General features: G+C 56.9%; 1 protein-coding gene across 1 annotated transcript in view; it reads right to left on the bottom strand.

Annotated features, from left to right (window-relative positions):
- The window catches only part of BCOR (BCL6 corepressor), a 115,619-nt gene extending 106,714 nt beyond the window's left edge, over nucleotides 1–8,905 (bottom strand). The window contains exon 1 of the mRNA XM_063083387.1: nucleotides 8,872–8,905. The gene's annotated coding sequence lies outside the window, so the exon portion shown is untranslated. The remainder of the gene's footprint in view (nucleotides 1–8,871) is intronic.
- Nucleotides 8,906–10,918: the final 2,013 nt, after the last annotated feature.

Genomic DNA, 10,918 nt, shown 5'->3' on the forward strand with positions numbered 1-10,918 from the left:
GTTGGCTTCAGGAGGCTCCACCTGGCCGGGACCGGAGGCCTCCTTGGGCTCATGAATGAACTCTTTCTCCCGGGAAGATACGATTCTCCGCTACCTACGCGAGTGCTGCCTCACCCTCCCCTCCCCCACCAGTTCTCTGGCAGCCAGGAGCTTGCTGGCGGCGGCGGGGCTTTGTCATCGGAACGCACACACAGACACGCACACGCGCGCACCCGGCCACCACGGGACCGCGGCGGCCGCTGCGCCGTGTCCTTCCTCGCCGCGCTCCTCTCCCCGCCCTCCTCTTTTAAACAGCTCCTCTAAACCCTTTCTTCCGTCCTTTATGTGTGCGATCCTTTGCATTTAGGAGCTCCGGAAGCATTTTAGGGGGGCCTCCCGCGAGTCGCGGGACGGCAGTGGGGAGGGAGGACTCAGGACTGGACGCACACGGAGAGGACACGTGGGCAGTAGGGCTTTGTTTTGCCCCTTGCCCCTGCCCGGGGGTCGCAAAAGCCTCTGCCGAGCTGGGGCACACTGGCAAATTGGCAGCGGCGAACACCAGCACCTCGCCCCCCCAACCAAAGTGGAACGTAAAATCCCCTCCGGAATTCACTCCGGATGGGGAGCATCGCTGCGGGGAGGGTCTCACTGTCCACAAGTTGCTATCCCCACAGACAAATGTGCAGTGTCATTATGGTGGCTCCTGTTGCTCGAGGCCTCGAGGGTGCTTGGGCAGCGCGCGCGCACCCTATCCCTACAAGGCGCGGAGAAAGAGAGGGGGGCCTAGGGGATGGGGCTCCCCCGGGGGTTGTCTGGAGAAAACGCCGCATTGGGCCTTCCCGCACCTCCCGGCTGCCTTCCGGGACCGAGAGCACGAAGCCAGGGCGGCCTCTCGCCTTTCATTACGGGGCCTACGAAAGCAGCAGCCCAGGCAAATATGTAGCTATTAAAATTAATCGCCCTGCGTTGTCAGCTGAACATAATGCAAATTATTTATGGGCTGTCTGCGCAATATTTATCATCGTGCAGGCTCCAGGCACTTCGTGCCTCTCGGCCTCCCCCGCCCGCCCTGGCCCGCACAGGGCGAAGCTGCGGGCAGGATGCTGCGGCCTGGGGGGCTCTGGGCACCCAAATGGAGTTCTGAGGGCGAGGCTGCGCATCAGGCTGCCTTCCAGGCCGAGAGCCTCACTTTTAGTTCCCGCCATTCATTGCACATTTATTGGAGGCCTACTACGTGCGAAATTAGGAGGTCCGCTTATTCGGGGGGTAAAAACCAATTTGGAGAATTCTGAACCAAACAGACAAGCTCGGGTCCGAAGAGCGATGCAGGCGGAGGCGCCTAGGCTGCCCAAGAGAATTTTCTGTGGCTCATGTCTGTCCTCCAATCTGGGAAACCCGTGTTTGCGGAAGCCGGATTCCACTAGGAGAAACCAAGAGCATCGGATGTGCCCAACAGATCCTAGTACGACGCTGTCGACTGGAACAGGAATTTGGTGTCCTTTGAGCATCAAAACTTGTTTGCTGATCGCAGATAACAGATTAACTGCTAATTGTCAAAATCGGCCAACCATTTAGTTTATCACTGCTGGGGGCCTCTTGATATTTGCTGTACTTTTTTATATGTAAAAACAACCTTGGTAACTCCTAAACGGCTTTTGTCTCTTTGAAATATGATGTTTTAAAAAAACAGCAGCAACACGCCACCCCACCCCCTCTCCAACCAAGCTTTCAGTTTAAAAAAGCAAAACAAAAACAAAAACCAGGAGGAGAAATAATCTATAAAACAATCCCCCCCTACTGGTCGGCTCTGGCGTTGGGGCTTTTTACGCAGATCGAGTCGCCCTGGGCTGCGGAGGTAAACAGGCTTTCTGCACCGCTGCTACATGAATCACGAGGGGAAGAACCGGGACTGAGGGACAGGGGGAGGCCTCGGGATCCGGGCTGGGTGCCAGGGCGGGTAAGGTGCAGTACGAAGGGCAGTGAGGTGGAGGCGGGTTAACCCAGGCCCGAGGCCCGGGGGCCAGGGAGGGGACAGGAAGGCGGGTGTGCCGTCCTGCCGGAGGCCCCCGCTCGCAATCTGCGAGGCAGGGTGAATGCGCAACCTGGGTCTTCATCCACAGCGCGCCAGGGCACCACCTGGGGCCGGTCACGCTGCGTGAGTCCATCTGCGGGGAAGGAGGTCACCGGGCACCCGCTACCACGCAGTTTCCGCAGCTCTGGGCCTTCAGGATGCAGAGGAAGGCCTAGGTCTTCTGGTGTTCATTTTAAGCAAATTATCGCCCTTCATTGTCCCCACCCTGCACGCCGACGTCACCTCGCACTTAGTTGAGCAAGCCTGAGTCGAGGGCTACTTCCGGGGTCCTGGGTGCTGGGGGGGAGTGGCTGTCTACTGGCATCTGCTCTCCAGACTAACTGAAGTGGACATAGCCAGGAAACTACTTTGAATTTATACTCTTTTGGTTGCTTCTTAAAATGTGATTCGACCCAATTTTAAAGGCCCCCTTTCCCATTAACCCCAAATTTTCAACAGATTTTTCTTAGAACATTCCAAAGGCTCTCCCATTGCTTCTGAAACTTAATTTGAAATGATACAAAAGAAAAGGAGGTTCAAAATATTAGGTTGCTTTTGGATTCCCTTTATCTCGAACGTTCCTGCATAGATTTCAGGAAGGTTGGTTTTTCCTTTTTTATTCAGCAAATCACTGGTTCTTCTATGTGAGAGGCTGAACATTGACCACAGTGAAGTGGACAGGTCAGGCCGCATTTAGAGTGCTTGAACACTTTGGTCTGAAACTCACCTAAGGGGGTCGGGGTAAGTGGTATTGTTCCCATTTTACAGATGTGGACACTGGGCTCCTCCCTACACGTTTCAGGAAGCCAGTGTTCCTAACCGAACTGGGGCCAAAAGCCAGGTGAAACCCGCCTACTCCTGTGGTCAATGTCATTTAGTAAATGCTGGGTCCTTTTCTGGGATCTGTCTGCTGGGACCGGGGCAACCCTCCCACTTAAGGCAGCCCCGACAACCCACATTCTAGAGAGGCCCTCCCACAGCCTGCAAACCTCACGGGTTGTCTATTACAATTGTCTGTTTACTCGGTTGCCTCCACCCGGTCAATTCTGACTCCAGGCCCGGGAGCACAATTTTAAAGTGTTTCTGCAGACAGACCCTCTGGCCGTGCCGGAAGTGTTTTATGGACCTGTGAGCCGAGTTAATCCCAGGAGGCGCGGCGGGATTAGTCCCGGGTGTGGGTGGGGGATTCCTGAGTTTAGGTTTAATCCCCAAGGAGAGTGAGGAGATGGGGGTCGGGTGGCTTCGGCAATGTGTGCTCCCTCCCCATTAAACTCCGGGATGTGAGCCAAGGCGGGTGGAAACCTAGGCATGTGGCCCTAGACCCCCAGCCCTCGATCCTCGGCACGGCATGGTACGGGGGGGGGGGGGGGGCGCCCCGCATTGGCGCACCCTGGGAGACCAGTGCGGACAAGGAGACCGAGTGGAGAACGCAGTTGTGTGTGTGTGTTTTCCCAGGTTTCATTCTTCCAGCCCTGTGGAAAGGAGGAGAGCCGCAACCCGGGGAGGGAGCCGGAAAGAAACACTTAATCACCGGCGTCTCGCTGCTCGTCACGCGAAGATGGCAGCGGCTCCCCTGGGTTTCAAGGTTCCGGGAAAGGCGTGTGTTCTGCCTTGAGGCGCGGGGGCTGCTGCTCTCTCTCCCTCGGCTCGGCGGCCGGCCCGCGCCCACTGAGCCTCGCTCTCCGCCGGCAAGTGCGGCTAGGCCGCCCAGCCCCCAGGCCAGCCCCGTCCCCTGCGGGCCCCAGCGGCGGCGAGGGCAGTGGGGAGTCTGCACTGCCCAGCCTCACATCCACGGATCTTTGCGAGCTAAAAGTGATAGCTTGAGAGGGTGGGGACACACACTGGCACGGGCACGCAGGGGCGTCAAGCTGCGGCCAGTTCAAGACGCGCAGGGGAGACTCCTACTAGCGGTGGCCGGAGGCCGAGCCAGCCTTTGCGGGAGAGGGGATTCACCGCCACCCTCATCCACGCGCAGGCCCCACTGCCCGGCCCTACCCTCTGACCCGCAGGCCATTGCGAAACACGAAGCGAACAGGTCCCCGCCAGCAGTCGCCAATTCTCAGGGGAGATGGGGCCCCCAGGCCTGGTTGCGTACCCCAAAGGTGCCAGCGTGCGCACAGATCTTGGGGAGGAGGTGGGCAGCGCGGCCCCTCGACCCGGACTCCCCTAGCACAGCACGCTACCTCCACGGGCTTCCGAAGCGCCTGAGCTGGGAGAAAGAAGGGAAAGCGGTGGCCGGGAGGCGGGCGGGCCGCTCGCTTGGAACGTGAGGGGGTGTGTGTCTTAGCGTGCTCGGGCAGGGGGACCGGCGTTAGGGGAGGCAGGGTGAGTATGAGCAACTCGGAACCAGCCGTGCTAACCGAGACTGAGGAACTGAGCTCTCTAGCCCCGGGTTGTGGGGTTCCGTGCCCAGCGCTGGCTTCTCAAGCGGAGAAGAGCCCGGAGCTTCGGGAGGCGCCTCCGGGCGTCTGGCCAGCTCCGCGGGAGGAGCCTGGGGGCGCGCCCAGAGCCAGGGGACCTGTGTGAACCAGCCGGGGGCCCCCGCAGGCGGCCGTTTAGCTCCGCTGCCCCAGCCCACTGACACTCGGCGATAAGGAGTTCCTTGGCAATCGGCTGTCTCCAGCCTCTAGTCACCTCCGGCGGACGTGACCGCCGGATGCTATGCGGCTAGGTGGGCCAGGGGCCTTTGCACTGCCTGCCTTGAGCCCTTTTCGCCGCCGCCGAGCCACAGTAACGTGCTTCTTTTTTTTTTTTTTTTTTTTTTTTAAAGATGACCGGTAAGGGGATCTTAACCCTTGACTCGGTGTTGTCAGCACCACACTCAGCCAGTGAGCGAACCGGCCATCTGTATATGGGATCCGAACCCGGGGCCTTGGTGTTATCAGCACCGCACTCTCCCGAGTGAGCCACGGGCCGGCCCGTAACGTGCTTCTTTCTCTACGACGCTGCAGAACTTTCCTTTGCAAAATAAGGGCCAAATGTTGAGCCTTCTGTCTCTTCCCATATTTTTCTTTGGAAGGTTGAAGTCCAGGTAGCTCCCTCGAACCCCCCATCCCCCAAACTGGAGAAGCAACACAGCGCTCTCCCCCCCGCACCCCAATCCAGGGCCTAGCTATGGGCAAGCCGCTTAACAGTTCCACACCTCAGTATTCTCATCTATAAAATAATAATGGTGTCTACCTCATAGGGTTGTTCTGAGGATAACATGCCTTAATACATAAGGGGCTTAGAACACTGCCTCCAATACAACGCTACATATGTCATGATTTGGTACTCCTTTTCTTTGGATAGGGAGGGGGTAAGAAAAAACGTCCAGGTTGAAATTCCTGGACGCCCTATATGGAGTCGGGGGGGTTTTAACAGGGTGGAAAGGGCACTATTGCCCACAGAAAAGGCAAAATGGGTTCAAGCTGTGTCGACTAGACTTTCCCTTAAAGGCCTGCGTGTGTGGTGGTGGTGTAGAATGGAGTGCTCTTTAATGCGCTCATTTAGACTGGATTAATGGTAAGTTCCTGTCAGGATGCAGGCACTATTACGCACCCTCTCCCTGCAGCCTTGGGGAACAGCACTGGTTTCAAGGACCTCCAGCCTACTCTTCCAGGCCACCCTTTTTGATGGCTCAAGGCCACCACCTATAAATCAATTCTTGGAGGAGCTGGGCAAAAGCCACGTCCTCTGAGGGTGTACTTTGGTCTGTTTAACACTGGTCCAGGGCCGGCGCGTGGCAGGCCTTGTCCTTGAGCCACTGGTGGGCCACATTTCACTGACATACAAATGCAAGTACTACTTATGTAAACAGAATCAGTCAGATTTCTAATTTCAAAAGGCTTCCCATTACCTTTGAAGTGGAGTCTCCAACACGATGGGGAGGAGTTGGGGAAAAAGAAGGGCCTGAAGAGGCCTCGGCTTCCCACCTGGCCTCTCACCCATAATTCATTAAATGAGGCTGCCTTTTCCTTTTCAAAGACGACGCAAATGGCCTTTCCCTTACGTGGCTACCGGCGTTTGCCTAATCACTGAAATGTGCTGGCGGTGCGCTCTCGCTCTCAGTAGATCCTTATCAGAGCCGTGCGTGTCAGGCTGCCAGCCCCGCGAAAGGCAAAGAACACGGGCGCATCCACGTTCGCTCCTGAGGCCTCAGGGTCACCTCCGGGGCTTCCCCTGCACCGCCCGAGGCCCCCACAAGCTTCTGCCGGCCAGCCTCCGGAACAAACCCGCAGCCCTAAATCAGGATTCCAGTTCTCGAGCGCCACCCGGAGAGTTCCCATTTCCCCTCCTCCGAGGCCGCGTGGTGCGCAAGTGAGAGCCAGAGGGCGGCGGCAGCACACGTCTCGGCATCCCCCTCCCCACACCCAGCAGCACGTACGCAGGAAAAGAAAAGCCAAGAAAAAAACGAGGGCTATAAAAGCCAAAACCTAGGGCCATCTACTACTAAGTACAAATAACCCCAGTCAGGACTTTGCAGGGAGTAAGCAACCCCCAAGTAGAAACTACAACTAAAATAAATCCCCTCTTCAAGTTTTATAAATTAAGGGTCCTTGAAGGTAGAGCGCAAAGGGGACCCTGCCTTCTTAGGACATACACCGGCTGTGCCAAGATAATGGTGCTCAGCTCGGCACCTCCTGCACATGTTTAATACCAGGTAGAGAGCAAGGTTCGCATCTACCGATTAAGCAGTTATCACAGTATTTACAATTGACTCAACGTCAACGTGTATTGGGGGGGGGGGGTCTTGCTTGAAATATACGTTGGCAACCCGTATTTAGATGGGATAAGTTCCCGCAGCTGTCTGACCACATTTGTCTGGTCCCTTTGAGAATCCACGTTTTCTAGCCCGGGAAGGGGCAGGCGGCCCTCATGGCTCCTCCTTCGGCGGTTTTCTGGCGAGGAGCCCAGCCCATCCTCCCCAAGCACCGGGAACGGAGGCAGCCACATTAATACTCGCGGGCAGCCTGCTCTGACCTATACTGTCATTTTTTCCATCGGTCAGGAACGGACGGGGGGGAACCTCTCCTCCAAGGGGCTCTGCACGGATCGTTGGGTTTTCCCCGGCGAACTTAACACGAAGGCAAAGGGGGCAGATGGAAACCAGGCCTCGGCTGGCCGGGCGCGCTTAAGCACCGCACTCGGCAGCTCGACGCAAAGCCAGGGCTGGATTTTCGCGGCCCGGGCCCGGCGGCCTCCCCGCGCCGGCGCGATCCTCTCTCCCTCGGGCTGAGCAAACGTGCTCGCCTAATTCCACCCTGGAGACAGCAGCTGTGCGGCGAGAGGGGGAAGAAAAAAAAACCCGCAACTTTTCCAACAGAAAGTGTGTGCGCACAGGAGGGGTGAAGGCCCACCCCGATTCTGTGCACGTACCGACACAGCATCTAATCAGTGTCACTGCCAGGAATACGCTTCCGCAGCGGGCGACACCCCCGCCCCCGCCAACCTGCAGGAGGGAGGGGGGATGCAAATGGCGTCCGTCTAGCGTTGTCCCAGACTCTGCGCCGCACCCGCTGCCGCGACTCGGAGCAGACGTTGCTGCGACCTGGGGTGCAGCGTTTAGGGACGCGAGCACGCTGGCGGCCCGGGTCCCTCTCCCGCGCCCGGGTCGCGGGAAAAGAAACAAGCACCACTCCCTGCTCCGAGGCAATTCTCCCGCCCCTACCTCCGGAAGAGCCGCCCTTCCTCGACTGGGGTGGGGGGCGAGAAACTTTGTAAGACAACTGTTCCGCGCCTTCCCCGCGTGGCGCCGGAGAGGAACGTGTGTAGGTTTCCCGTCCGAAACCAGACCACACTACACTCTTCCAGGTCTCGAACCTGAACCTCATGGATTACGGGAGGGGGGTACATTTCGAGTCACTGGGGGGGGGCAACAAAGTCAGGCGTCCTCAGGGTTCTGGCGGATAGCCAAGTTTGTGCCCTTTCCCTCCCACGCTGGAGTAGAGCGCACCACTTTGGGGAAGCGTGAGACCCTTCGCCCCTGGCCACGAGGCCACCCCTGCCTTCAAAGTGGGCCAATGGTTTCTCTACAGCACCCCCTCCTGCCCCGCGGCTCCCACACTCCTGGGGAGCCCCCAGAGTTAGCCCGCGTCTTCCTTCGCCCGCTCTTCCGGGGGAGGTGGAGACGTGTACGTGTTTTGACCACCGCCGCTCCGGCCCGCACCCCCCCGCGGAGCCACCTCGGCAGCCCTCCCCGGCCTCAGCCCCAGCCGATCCCCTCCTGGAATAGACCCGCGGGACACACCCGCCCCCACGCGTAATGGGGCGCCCCTGGGACGCAGGCAGGGACGGCGGTTCCGGTCGTTCCAGGATTTGCGAGCAAAAAGAAAACAAGGCCGGCGACTACAACAGCGGCGCCTGCATTCTCGGGGTTCAGAGCCCGCGCAGTCTCCGCGTCCGTTCCGCTCTTGCCTGGGGGGCCCGCTTCCATCCCCATCCCCCACCCCACCCCCAGCGATTCCTCATTCCGCCTGTGCCGCACCACGCGGAGCTCCGAGCGCCCTGGCTCCCACACCAGCCCCTCCATAACTCGCGTGCCTCCCTCGCTCCGGGCTCGGGGCACCGCTCGCTCCCAGCGCCCCGAGTACTCCGGTTCCACCTTCGGCTGCGAAAGCCACCACCCCCGCCCGGTCCGGCCCGGCCCTTGGTGCCAGTCCGGTTCCCCAGCCAGCTGCGCCGCCACCGCCGCACGTGACCCGCCCCCGTCGCGGCTTCCGCTGAGCTGCCTGTTCCGCAGCACAAACAATTTCTGCTCTGACGCGGGGTCTCTCGGGCCCTGGCGTCCTCTCCTCCCTGCCCCCCCTTCCGGGTACGAGAACTCAAAACAACTCTCTGACCTTCGGGCCGACCAGCTCCGGCTTCCATCGACTCCGGCATTCGGATCAAACCCAGCAGCCGCGGCTTCTAAGATTTCACTCCGCGCTGGGCTGGGGGGGAGGGGGTGATTTCTCCGAGAGGGGGTGTCTCATCGAAAGAGTTACTTCACGATCCTTCCCTTCCTCTGAAGTGAGTTTTTAGACTATCCAGAGGCTCTGGGGAAACGCGAGCAGCCGCACGCAAAGGAACCCCCACCCCCACCCCCGCACATGCCGCCTTGTCTAGTGTGACCCGATTTCCAGGGTCAGCAGCAGAGGGCCCGGCCAGCTTCGGAAATACCACCAAGCGGTGGACTGTGGCACCAGGCAGGTGTGAGGTGGGGGGACTGTGCTAAATAATAATGGCAGCTCCCACTCCCACGTTTTGTGCTAAGTACTTCACAAGCCCTCCAACTTTACAGAGCAAGAAACTGAGGCATAGAGAAAGGTCAGTGATGTAACTCACTCAGTCACCCAGCTAGTTAAGTGACTTAGTAAAAATTTGAACCCAGACGGTTAAACATACGCTATAGTGGTCACCTTGGTATCAAAAGTACAGACCGTTTACAAAACCTAGTGTTTGCTTGAGGGCTATATATTTTGCATATAGCATTGTGGTTGAAATATAATAGGCACTCAATATTTATGGAATGACTGGATGTCTGAATAAATGATTGACAGAATCATTGATGACAAGTGATTTTAAAGAAAACAGCCCTAACCATTGTTCCTTCTAAGAGGATTGTTCTACCTTAAGCCTTAATAAAACCTCTAGCTGTTTTTTGAGTGTTTGCAGATAACAGGAAACTCTTATTCAAAAATATATTAACCTCCCACCCCCCACCAGCAGCAGTCAGCCTGGCAAGAATTTGAACTTGCTGGGGCACATACCTAAAGCAACTTCTACTTGGTCTCAACCATGTTTTCCCCTCCCTGTTCCTGCTCTGGGCCAGACAGCCTGGAACTGCAATCGAAGTGATTCTGAACACATAGCAAGAGAGGAGGAGGGTACACCCACCAAACATGGTTCGTTGGTTTCCCTTCGACAGGCCAGTCCAGGTGGGGGGAGCATGGCTTGCAGCTCAGTGGTTATTTTTTAATTCGCAGACCACATGGTGCAGCTTTCTTCAGAGTCACAGCCCTTACCAGCTGTGAGGTCCATCTTGAGGAAGGCAGTCATCTACCTTAACCAACGCCTCTGCGATGCTGATCAGAGGGACCACATCTGCCGTTTGGAGAGCTGCCCCTGGTGGTCCATGCTGTCCTGCTCCTTCCAGTGGCCCCAAGAGAGGATACGATTTAAAAACATTCTTGTATATAGATAGTCTAATAGAATGTATTTTATATCTTATTGTTACCACCACCACCCCCATTTTCTACACCTAACTAGTTATCCCTTCTATGTCACTCATCGGGCAACTTGAAATGAGGACAAATTTCACTTCAGGCTACCTGAAAGTAAACTTTCTTCTTTCCGATTTGATCCATCCAACGTTTGTTGATGACCTCTGTGGTATGTCACTATACTAGGCAGAACATGGAGTAGGAAAATGCCTACTCACTATTTCTGTCTATTGGTGTAGTCCTTCTCTTTCTCCCTCCTTCCCTCCTTCCTTCCTTCTTTCTTCCTTCTCTCTCTCTCAACAGTTGTCTATTTTGGCTCATGTTCCTATGATTATGAACCGAGAAATGAAAATGTGTATTTTCTCTCTAAGCTACAACCCAATCTTGATTGTAAGGCTAGGGTTTTGGCTGCCTCTTTTAGTCTGGTCTGCCGTGGCCATCAGGACCCTGTGACCTCAGCCTGTGGCCAGCCCAGGTTGGAAGCATCAGATGATTTCCAAAAAGGCCACAGGACTCAATCCCACGTTACTGGATTGTAGCTGAGAACAGCCTTGCCGAAACCCACCCCTCGTGCAGAGGGGACTGGTAACAAGGGATGCTGAACTGGAGGTTCGGAATGCAAATTTGATTTATTATCTGTGTACAGCCTGGGGAGGAGAAAAGGCTCATAAGTGTTCTAGGCTGG

Source organism: Cynocephalus volans, chromosome X (assembly GCF_027409185.1).
Source record: "Cynocephalus volans isolate mCynVol1 chromosome X, mCynVol1.pri, whole genome shotgun sequence".
Classification (NCBI taxonomy): Eukaryota; Metazoa; Chordata; class Mammalia; order Dermoptera; family Cynocephalidae; genus Cynocephalus; species Cynocephalus volans.